Consider the following 11,055-nt stretch of genomic DNA (forward strand, 5'->3'; position numbering starts at 1 on the left):
GCTCAGGGCGAATAAACAGTAGCTGTCGAGGGAGCGGCGCTTTGCACCCAGTGCTGCCTTCTTGCAAAGCTGCAGTTTGTGACTCCTTTCCCAGGCTGCCTTCCCTCTCGAGGTCTATTAAGGAGGACAGTAATAGAGAAAGCAGCTCACCTGGGTTGAACACTTTGTGCGCGCCATTCCTCACTTTGGGAGACCCGTTGATGGGTAGGAAATGTTTCCGTACCCACTGTGCGAAGAAGGAAAACAGGCTCACAGCTCTGAGAGTTCTCCATCCCCAGCCCCTCGCCAGCCTCCACGCTCCATCTCTTTCCCCTCGCGCGCCCACACTCAACTTCTTGAGCGTTTGCTGCTGCACGATGTGGGCCTTCTTGGGTGCGATAAGGCGACCACCCTTCATTATGCTCAGTTCCCCCACCGCCAAGGTCCTGCTGTTTGTCTGCCTCTGTGCCTGGAATTTGCGCCGCCCCTGCGCCGAGTCCAGGCAGGCACCAGAAGAGGCGGGGCCGTTGATTTTTATTTGTCTTTTAAAGTCATACTTGGCAAAGCCAAAAAATTTTTTATTTTTTTATTGAACTATAGTTGATTTACAGTGTTGTGTAAATTTCTGCTGTACAGCAAAGTGATTCAGTTATACATATATACATTCCTTTTTAATATTCTTTTCCATTATGGTTTATCATAGGATACTGAATATAGCTCTCTGTGCTATACAGTAGGACCTTGTTGTTTATCCATTCCACATACAATAGCTTCCATCTGCTAGTCCCAGCCTCCCACTCCATCCCTCCCTCAACACCCTCCCCCTTGGCAATCGCAAGTCTGTTCTCTATGTCCATGAGTCTGTTTCTGCTTCCTAGATAGGTTCATTTGTGTCATAGTTTAGATTCCCTATATAAGTGATAGGCAAAGTAAAAACTTAATAGCCATATACCAATCCACACAATTTGGTCAGTATATTTTACTGGTCTCTAAAGCAAAAAAGTTTGGAAAATGCTAGTTTAATATCTCATGGTTATATGGGATTTCTTATCGTGATGTTAGATATTACTTATCTGTTGCTTATATTTAATTTCAAAACTTAATGAACAGTCAGAAAAAAAATGTGGGTATGTATCATGTACACATATAGATGAAAAATCTGAAACTACCACCAAATAGAATTCAGGACCACAGTGACTACTTTACCTCAGGAATGTAGTATGGTAAACTCCCACTTCCTCCATCCTTTGTGCTATTAGTGTTGTATATTTTACTTCTACATATATATATATATATATATATTTTTTTTTTTTTTTTTTTTTCCGGTACGCGGGCCTCTCACTGCTGTGGCCTCTCCCATTGCGGAGCACAGGCTCCAGACGCGCAGGCTCAGCGGCCATGGCTCACGGGCCCAGCCGCTCCACGGCATATGGGATCCTCCCGGACCGGGGCACGAACCTACGTCCCCTGCATCGGCAGGCGGACTCTCAACCACTGCGTCTACATATATTTTTAATTCCACACTACATTATTATTATTATTATTGTGCTAGAGCATACATTCTTGTCATGCGGGGTAATTAGATAAAAATGCCTAAAAATGTTGCTTAGGAGGGTTATAATGAAAACCTTGAGAATCACTGCTCTCGGCAGTCAATTATCTTTTAATAAAAATTTAATTATAGAGGAAAATCATATTTAACGCATAAACGCATATTTACCATTTCCAGTGCTTTTTATTCTTTTGTGTGGACCCAAGTTTCCATCTGGTATCATTTACCTTCAGCCTGAAGAACTTTCTTTCTTCAATATTTTAGTGCAGGTCTGCTGGTGACAAATTTGGTCAGCTTTTATTTATCTGAAAAAGTTTTATTTCACCCTCATGGGGGGGTGTGTGTATTTTTGCTGGACGTAGAATTCTGAGTTGACAGTTTCTTTTTATATTTAAAGATGTCTTCCAATTGCCTCTGGCTTTTCTAGTTTCTGACAAGAAGTCTACTGTAGTATTATCTTCTGACTTTTTCTTTTTTCCTCTGGCTACATTTAAGATATTCCCTCTATCAGCCAAGATATGGAAGTAATCTAAGTATCCATCAACAGATACATGAATAAAGAAGATATGTACAAACACACACACACACAGACACACACACACACAGACACACACACACACAATGGAATACTACTCAGCCATAAAAAAGTATGAAATAATGCCATTTGCAGCAACATGGATGGACTTAGAGATGATCATTATTAAGTGAAGTAAATCAGACAGAAAAAAACAAATATCACATGATATCACTTATAGGTGGAATCTAAAAAAAATGATACAAATGAACTTATTTACAGAACAGAAACAGACTCACAGACATAGAAAACAAACTTATGGTTACCAGGGGGGAAGGTGAGGGGGAGGGATAAATTAGGAATTTGGGAGTAACATATACACACTACCATATATAAAATAGATAAACAACAAGGACCTACTGTATAGCACAGGGAACTATACTTAATATTTTGTAAGACCTATATGGGAAAAGAATCTGCAAAAGAATATGTATATTCAGATACATATATATATTCAGATATACATATATCTGAATCACTTTGCTGTACACCTGAAACTAACAAAACATTGTAAATCAACTATACTTCAATTAAAAAATAAAGATATTCCCTCTATCATTTATTTTTAGTTATTAGATTTTGATACATTTGAATTGGTTTGTGTGTGGGGGGGTGTGTGTGGGGGTGTGCATGTGTGTGTAAGTGAATTCTGTTTAGAGGTCATTGAACTTTTGTGGTCTATGTGTTTATAGTTTTCAAATTTGGAAAAATTTTCAGCCATTATCTTTTCAAATGTATTTTCTGCTTCCTACACACTCCTTGCTTTTTGGGTCTCCAATTAGATGTGGGTTAAATCAGTCTATATTTCCTGTAGATTATAAAACCTCTTTATTTTCCCCGCTTTTCTCTCTATGTATTTTATTTTAGAGGGATTCTATTTCTATGCCTTCAAGTTCTCTGATATTTTCTTATGCAGTGTCTAATTTTGTGTTAGTCCAAGCCAGTGAAAAGTTAATTTCATATATTGCATTTCCATCTCTAGAAGTTTCATTTGTTTCTTTTTTATTTTTCACTTCATTATACACATTTATTCATTAAATTCTTAAATATAGTTCTATTACTTGTTTTAATGTCCTTGTCTACTAGTTCCTTCATATCCCTCATTACTGAGTGCCTCCCACTGCCTGATTTTTCTCCCGGTTATAGTCACCCCTCCCTTGCATATCTGGCATTTTTCAGTTGAACGGTGGACATTGTATGTGTTACAAAGCAGAGTGTCTGGATTGAGTTTTCATCTTTTAAAGACTGTTTCAGCTGGCAGCTAGTTTACTTGAGGCTATCAGTTCGATACCTTCAAGGCCTGTCTTTAAATTTTGCTTGACCCACTAAGAGTAGCCTCATTCCAGGACTCCTTCAGACCCTACACTGACCATTACTCCTCTTGGGTCTCCACTGAATGTCGCCCATATTTCTACTCTGGCTGGACAGATGGAAATGTCTTCCTGCTCTGTGTGTGTTCTGGGTGTTACTTAGATTACAATTCTCCGGTCACTCTTCGTGGAGCTTCATGGGGATTCGCTCTCCCCATGTGCAGACTCAGTGGCGCCTCCACACAGGTTGCAGGAGTTCTTTCTCTGCACAGTGCCTTCCTTTCCAGAACCCTTTCCTGGCTTCAGCCTTCCTGAACTATAATCTCTGTTTCCTTCAACTCAGCAAGGCTATCCTAACTTGCCTTCCCCCCTTCTCTGCACCACAGTTCAGAACAAGTTTGTCTTCTTTCTCCAAGGGCTCACAGTTCTGCACTGTCTGTTATGCAATATCTGACAGCATTTGGTTTATATATGTTTTAAAGTTTTCTAGTCATTTATGGGGGAATGGGAAAGCTAAACTGGCACCATTTACTCCATCATGGGGGAAAGCAGAAGTCTTATAGATTTTGATATACCATTTAAAAAAATTGTAATTTATACAGCACAGGGGATAAATCCAATATTTTATAATAATTTTTATTTTATTTTTTGGCCACACCACCCAGCTTGTGGGATCTTAGTTCCCTGATCAGGGATTGAACCCGGGGCCCTCAGCAGTGAACGTGTCAAGTCCTAACCACTGGACCCCCAGGGATTTCCCTACAATAACTTTAAATAGAGTATAATCTGTAAAATTTTGAATCACTATGTTGTAAACCGGAAACTAATATTTTATAAATCAACTATACTTCAATTAAAAAAATAAAAATAATAATAAAATAAGAAGCATGATTTAAATAATCATTCAGGGACTTCCCTGGTGGCACACTGGTTAAGAATTCGCCTGCCAATGCAGAGGACATGGGTTCGAGCCCTGGTCTGGGAAGATCCCACATGCCACAGAGCAACTAAGCCCGTGTGCCACAACTACTGAGACTGCATGCCACAACTACTGAAGCCCGTGCGCCTAGGGCCCGTGCTCCGCAACAAGAAGCCACTGCAATGAGAAGCCCGTGCACTGCAACGAAGAGTAGCCCCTGTTCGCTGCAACTAGAGAAAGTCCACGTGCAGCAATGAAGACTCACACAGCCAAAAATAAATAAATAAATAAATTTTAAAAAATCATTCTGTTTACAAGATTCTCTAATTTCCCTTGGAATTTCTTTTTTGATCTATGAAATGTGTTGCTTTATTTCCAAAATATGGGGATGCTCTGTTTATCTTTTTGTTACTGATGTCTAGGTAAGTTTCACTAGGGCCAGGGCACATTCTCTTTATAATTACTATCCTTTGAAATTTGTTGAGATTTGCTTTATGCTCAGCATAGCGTCATTTTTGGTAAAGATATTGTGAACACTTCAGAAGAATGGATATTTTGTACTTAGTGTTATATATATATATATATATGTATATATATATACACACACACACGTGTATATGAATATGTATGTATATACAAATCATGCAGATAAACTGATGTAATTAACTTATGTAGATCACTGTATATATATTTGCATCATTTGCATTGTTCAAATCATCTATATTGTCACTAATTTCTTATTTATGTCACACATTGTATTTTCCAAAGATAGCTACAAAAATATCTTCCATCCCACAAGGTTTTCAACAATATGTCCTGGCTACTCTTCCCATCCAGAGATGAGGTCTATCACTCCCTTTGAATCTAGTGGGTTTGGCATGACTTCAACAATAGAGTATGGGAAAAATTTAACTGTATGACTTCCAAGGCTAGGCCATAAGTGGTGATGTAGTTTCTGTCTTGTTTGCTGGCACACTCATGCTAAGAGCCCTGAGCTGCTACTGAAGAAGGGCTGCGTCCCAGGCCACTGTGCCATGGGGACATCAAGCCAGGGGGAAAGACAACATGCAGATGTTCTGGTCAGCAGTCCTAGTCTTCCGAGCTTTACCAGATGTATAAATGAGTGGGTCTTCAGATGACTCCAGCTCTCAGTCGCTGGATCCCTCTAGCCTTAACATCTTACCAGCAGAGGCCTCAGACATCATGAGGAAGACCCACAGCCATCGTTACTGTGCCCCATCTGAATTTCTGGCCCACAAAATCTATTAGCATAACAAGATTGTTGTTTTAAGCTGCCAAGTTTTGGGCTCATTTGTTAGGCAGCAACAGTAACTGGGATAGAAATGTAGGGTCTGGAATTGGGGTGTATCCACAACAAAAAAACCTAAAAAGCCAGCATGGGCCTTAGGACCAGCACTGGGCAGAAGCTGGAAAGGCCCATGAGGAGACCATTAGTATAAACTTGAAGTCCCTTGAGGAGATATTGTTGTAGGTGGGAGACCAGGGAGGACATTATTAGTGGAGGATTAAAAAAACCTTTTTATGTTGCTATGCTGCAACCCTTCTTTTTTTTTTGCAGGACGCAGGCCTCTCACTGTTGTGGCCTCTCCCATTGCGGAGCACAGGCTCCGGACGCGCAGGCTCAGTGGCCATGGCTCACGGGCCCAGCTGCTCCGCGGCATGTGGGATCTTCCCGGACCGGGGCACGAACCTGTGTCCCCTGCATCAGCAGGCAGACTCTCAACCACTGCACCACGAGGGAAGCCCTCAAGAAAATTTTTAAAAACTATAAAGGAGCAAGGATTATCAGAGCTTAAGAATAAAACTGTTTCTTATTCCAGTCTGAGCAAAAGATTCTCAAAGGCAGAAAGATAATTTAAAAAGGTACATACACCCTTATGTTCATAGCAGCACTAGTCATAATAGCCAAGACATGGAAACAACCATTGACAGATGAATGGATAAAGAAGATGTGGTACATATATACAATGGAGTACTACTCAGCCATAAAAAAGAACGAAATAATGTCATCTGTAGCAACATGAATGCAACTAGAGATTATCATACTAAGTGAAATAAGTCAGAAAGAGAAAGACAAATACCATATGATATCACTTATATGTGGAATCTAAAATATGACAGAAATGAACCTATCTAGGAAACAGAAACAGACTCATGGACGTAGAGAACAGACTTGTGGCTGCCAAGGGGGAGGGGGGTGGGGGAGGGATGGACTGGGAGTTTGGGATTAGCAGACGCAAACTATTATATATAAAATGGATAAACAAGTTCCTACTGTATAGCACAGGGAACCATATTCAATATCCTGTGATAAACCATATGGAAAAAAATATGAAAAAGAATATATAAATGCATAACTGAGTCACTTTGCTGTACAGCAGTAATTAACACAACATTGTAATTCAACTATACTTCAATAAAAATAAATTTTAAAAAGAATGTATATATATAAAAAATTTTAAATTGAAATAAATTAAGAAAGAAAGAATCTCAGGGCAGATATTAAATATACGATTTTGTCAGGAAAACATCTCAAAGTTTAGCAGTGATTTTATTAAATTCCCAATTGACCAGACTGCCTAAGGATTTAATCTTATGCCTAAATCAGTGTTTGTTTACAAATTAAAGCTCAATTTTAAAAATTAATGTTTTTTAAATCTAAGTTGTTAAATGTTTCCAAATTATGTTACTCATTTTTGTATATATATGCATAAAAAATTTCTAGAGGCATACACACTGACATGTAAACAAAGGATGCCTCTGGGATATAGGATGAAGAATATAGGAAGGGGAAACTTTTCTTTTTATATTTCTGTATTTAAAAATTTTTTTCAGTGAGAATGCATTAATTTTATAAAGGTTAATTTAAAATCCTTAATGAATGTAGTAACATGTGTGGTTTTCTGTTCCTGCCTCACCTGAATCTACCAAGTATAGTTTAACCTTTATTTCATGAATTGCCACCTTATGCTCTTTATAGTTTCATTATTTACTCAATAAATATATAGATATGTGACTGGACTGAATCTATTCTGATGTGGAACATAATTTCAGAGTATTTTTTGCAACCAAACCCTTTATATAATGTTTATTGATTTCCTATTTGTTTCTCTTCTAAACGTAGCATGAGTTGTTTTTTAAAAGAGAATGTAGGGACTTCCTTGGTGGCGCAGTGGTTAAGAATCCTCCTGCCAATGCAGAGGACACAGGTTCCAGCACTGGTCCTGGAAGATCCCACATGCCGTGGAGCAGCTAAGCCCATGTACCACAACTACTGAGCCTGCACTCTAGGGCCGGCATGCTGCAGCTACTGAGCCCACATGCCACAACTACTGAAGCCCGAGCGCCTAGAGCCTGTGCTCTGCAAGAGAAGCCACTGCAATGAGAAGCCTGCACACCGCCTCGAAGAGTAGCCCCTGCTCGCAGCAACGAAGACCCAATGCAGCTAAAATTAATAATAATAAATAAAATGAATAAATAATAAGTTTAAAAAAAATAAATAAAAGAGAATGTAAAAATTTCTCAATAAAGTCATGAGAACATAAAGATGTCCCCTACTATGGGCATTATTTGAAATCATTTTGAAAGTTCCAACAATGCAAAAGGAGAAAATATATAAGAGGAGAAAACAAATGGTTATTTGTGGGTCATAGTGTTATCTACTCAGAAAATTTGAAAGAATAAACTAAAAATCTATTGGAACCAGCAGTAGAGGTCATTAAGGTAACCAATCCCTAGATAAATACATCCCCATACCAACTACTAAGAGAAAAAAATGCTTTACTTCTTTAAAGATGTTTGTCTATACTAGCAGTAACTAACTAGAAAATATTACTAAAAGGAAAGAAAAAAATCCATTCTCAATAGCATCAAAAAGCTAAAATATAGTAAAAGTTCAACAACAAATGTTTGCAACCTCAATGAAGAAAACTGAACATTACCAAAAGACATTCAGAATACATAACCAAGGTATTTCTGTACTTGAATACGAGGGTTACATTTATTGAACACTTATTATGTGGCAGGCACTGTGCTACTCACTTTATATGCGTTATCACATTTAATTCTCATAATAGCCCTATGACATGGGTACTATTATCATCTCTGCTTAAAAGATAAAGAAACTGAAGATTCACGAGATGAACTGACTTGCCAAAGCAGAAAAGCTGTCTTTGTCTAGTGCCTGTTTAACAATCGTTGCCTCATGTTCCCGTGTCATTTCTACCCAAATGGTCATAGAGTCAATGCAATTCCAAGCAAAATCTTAAGAAGAAGTGTTATTTTTTTGGCTGCACTGCGCAGCTTGTGGGGTCTTAGCTCCCCAACCAGGGACTGAACCTGGGCCCTCCGCAGTGAGAGCGCAGAGCCCTAACCACTGGACTGCCAGGTAATTCCCAAGAGGAAGTTTTTTGAAACTTAAAACTTCATCTATAGGGAGGGTAGGAGGGAGGGAGATGCAAGAGGGAAGAGATATGTATATGTATAACTATATGTATATGTATAACTGAGTCACTTTGTTATAAAGCAGAAACCAACACACCATTGTAAAGCAATTAGACTTCAATAAAGATGTAAAAAAAAAAAAACTTCATCTGGAAGAGCAAATGTTAAAAACTGCTAAGATGTCTTTGAAAGGAATACTAATGAGGAAGAAATTGCTCTAGTACTTCTCAAAATGGACTACCAAAATAGTGTCATTAAAATAGTGTAACAGAGGCAGAGAAACAAACTTATGTATTGACTTGACAGTGTTGGTATTTCAACTTTGGGGTAAAGTAAATTCAATAAGTGGTATGGGGATAACTGGATATCCCGCTGGGAACTGTGTAGAATAGACAGCTTCTTCAAAAATAATAAATAAAATGAAATTAAAATGAATTAAAATTCTAAACAAAGTAATAAGAGTACCAACAGAAAATATAGGAGAATACACATAGGGATAGTCCTTTAAAGTGAGACATTAAACCCAGAAACAAGAAAGAAAAGAATGTGACTGACTGGATTACATTATCATTTCTGGCTAAGAAAAAAAGCTCAACTTCCCTTCTGAACAGGAAAATGCAAATAAAAACAAGATACCACTTTCTCTCTTGTCAGGCTAACAATTTTTTTAATGGTACTATTTAGTATTAGAGATGGCATGGAGAAAACCCCTCTTTGTTGGTAGAAATGTTAACTGGCACAGCGCTTTTCGAGGACAAACTGACATTTCTATCCAAAAATTTTTTTATTTTAAATTTTTTTATCGACATATATTTGATAGACAATATTGCATTAGTTTCTGCTGTACAGCAAAGTGATTCGGTTATACATATGTATACATTCTTCTTCTATATTCTTTTCCATTATGATTTATCACAGGATATTAAATATGGTTCCCTGTGCTTATACAGTAAGACCTTGTTGTTTATTCAAATTTTAATACTCATTCCCTTTCACCAAACGAGCACACATTTAGGATGGTAGATTGACTATAGATATGAATATAATACTGATGTGTAGGGCAAAAAGAGAAAACTCTCTTACCTCATTCCAGAAGAGTTTTAAAATAGATATATTTTGATAAGATGTGATAAGATTCACATCTATCACACCTTTGTGAGAGACTGACTCTTTTATCAATGTACAATATTCATTTATCTCTTTGTCTTAATGTGCTTTGCCATCAAATTATATTTTATCTTTTATTAATATTGCCACCTATATTTCTTTTTAGTTTGCATTTGCCTTTGATCACCCCTTATTTTCAATTTTTTTGTATGTGTCTTATGAATATGATATTACTGCATTAAAAAAATTTTAATAGACTTTATTTTTTAGAACAGCAAAATTTAGCAGAAAGTAGAGAGAGTTCCCACATACCTCCTGCCTGTGCACGTGCTTAGCCTCCCAGCCATCAACAACCTGCACCAGAGGGCTACATTTGTTACAACATGATGAACTTATACATGTTAATATCACTCACAGTCCAGAGTTTACCATAGGGTTCACTCTTGTGTTGCACATTCTGTGGGTTTTGACAAAAGTGTAATGACATATACCATCATTACAGTATCATACAGAAGAGTTTCACTGCCCTGAAAATCCTCTGTTCTCCGTCTGTTTATCTTTCCCTCTCTCCTAACCCCTGAAAATCACGGAGTTTTTCTTTTTTAATGTCTCCATGGTTTTACCTTTTCCAGAATGTCATGTAGTTGGAATCATACAGTAAATAGCCTTTTCAGATTGGTTACTTTCATTTGGTCACTCAGTTTGAGAATACTCTTTTTAAAAAACAAATTTAATTGTGGAAAAATACGCATAATGTAGAATCTACCATCATAACCATTTTTAATTGTACAATTCAGTAGTGTCAAGTACATTCACATTATATATATATATATATATATATTTTTTTTTTTTTTGGCTGCGTTGGGTCTTCATTGCTGCGCATGGGCTTTTCTCTAGTTGCAGTGTGTGGGCTTTCTCATTGTGGTGGCTTCTCTTGTTGTGGAGCACAGGCTCTAGGCGCGTGGGCTTCAGTAGTTGCAGCATGCAGGCTCAGTAGTTGTGGCTCTCGGGCTTTAGAACGCAGGCTCAGTAGTTGTGGCACACGGGCCTAGTTGCTCCGTGGCATGTGGGATCTTCCCGCATCAAGGCTCGAACCCGTGTCCCCTGCATTGGCAGGCGGATTCTTAACCACTGTGCCACCAGGGAAGTC

General features: G+C 38.0%; 1 long non-coding RNA gene across 1 annotated transcript in view; it reads left to right on the top strand.

The window, feature by feature from the left end:
- The window catches only part of LOC137225449 (uncharacterized), a 34,011-nt gene extending 29,412 nt beyond the window's left edge, over window positions 1-4,599 (top strand). Inside the window, exon 4 of the long non-coding RNA XR_010943852.1 lies at window positions 4,371-4,599. This is a non-coding gene — a long non-coding RNA (uncharacterized lncRNA). The remainder of the gene's footprint in view (window positions 1-4,370) is intronic.
- The last annotated feature ends 6,456 nt before the right edge of the window (window positions 4,600-11,055 follow it).

Source organism: Pseudorca crassidens, chromosome 5 (genome assembly GCF_039906515.1).
Source record: "Pseudorca crassidens isolate mPseCra1 chromosome 5, mPseCra1.hap1, whole genome shotgun sequence".
Classification (NCBI taxonomy): domain Eukaryota; kingdom Metazoa; phylum Chordata; class Mammalia; order Artiodactyla; family Delphinidae; genus Pseudorca; species Pseudorca crassidens.